This window comes from Naegleria fowleri (genome assembly GCF_008403515.1).
Source record: "Naegleria fowleri strain ATCC 30894 chromosome Unknown tig55, whole genome shotgun sequence".
In the NCBI taxonomy this organism is placed as follows: Eukaryota; Heterolobosea; class Eutetramitea; order Acrasida; family Naegleriidae; genus Naegleria; species Naegleria fowleri.
Window position 1 is genome coordinate 3,781 of NW_025407987.1, and position 1,418 is coordinate 5,198.

The window sequence follows — 1,418 nt, forward strand, 5'->3', positions numbered from 1 at the left end:
TGTTGTCAAGTGCCACATTGAATGAATGTGAACTTTCAAATTCTGTATCGCTGAACCACATTCCAAAGCACAAATTTTTCTTCAATTCAACTGGAATAAATTCATCATTCCACTTCTGCACTTTATTCAACAACCTCTTCTGTTAAAGAACAAACAAAGGCTTCTGCTTTTGTCACTCACAGTTCATACAGTCAAAGACTGTAGCGGGAGTGTCGCCATATTCCTGGCAGGCATCCCGTCCATGTCCAACAAAGAGAAAAACATTCAAGAAGCACCCCTTCTGATTCAGCTGATTCAAACTTCATTTACTCATAATCGACAGGAAGAGAGTATTAAGAATGATTAACCAAAACAAGCACTTTACGATTTGGAATGGCTACGGCCATATCACGATGAATGCGCCTCATCCCCTAAAGCATCGTCGAGCTGCATCAGTACTGAGGTTGGAGACAACTTGGGATCCTGCAGTGCTGTAGCCTTTTGCAACTTTAATTTGGGGAATATTCGATTGTTTCGTTTATGTTCGATAAAATTAACATTGACTTCATATATAAAAAGAACTCACGGCGACGTGTGCAATTGCAAATACTTTTAATGTTATTCAAATAAATTCTTTATCATTCATAAACTCCACTTGAAGTAGTCCGTATTTCTTCGCAATTTACGAGTCATTCCTCATAATTATTTGAAAATGTGTACAAGATTTTCATTGTAATCTGAAACAAGTAACTCTCCAGTATGATTGTTAACACATAACCCATCAGGGCAGTGGTTACGGCTTGAAAACTCGAATAACTTCAAAAGGTTCCATCTTTTGAAAATATTTGTAAACGAGAATTTCCAGAATCACAAACAATGATATTCTTTGAAGCCTGATCAAAAGCAACACCTTGAGGCCAGCGAATCTGGCAATGTGCTTCTCCAACACTGCCTATCGTTACTACTTGTTGCCAACGCCCGTTGTCGCTCTGATACCTCCACACTCGCACAAAATTATCTGTAAAATCACTCACGACAATCTCGTTTTCGGAAATGGCCACTATTCCATATGGAGAGCGAATATACAGATCGATCTTTTGAACCAATTGTCCAGAATCTGATCTCAACATTGACACGAAATGCCCTCCATAATTACAAACATAAAGATTCTTGTATGTAGAATATGTACTCTCCGAGTTGTAGAGTGCAATTGCTCTTGGATTTTCAAATGAACAAGACTCCCAGAGGAGTGCACTGTTGTACTCATCGTCTTTTTTTTTGGCATACCCAACAAGTCTAAAAGAGCATTCAAATTGTACTTGTATACAATTTTTGTACTATTGCAATCGAAATAAAGAGCATCCTTATTACATCCATCATAATTTTCTTCGATTGCTAAATACATTGGCATTCCCGGAGTGGGAATTCTCATCCTGTAT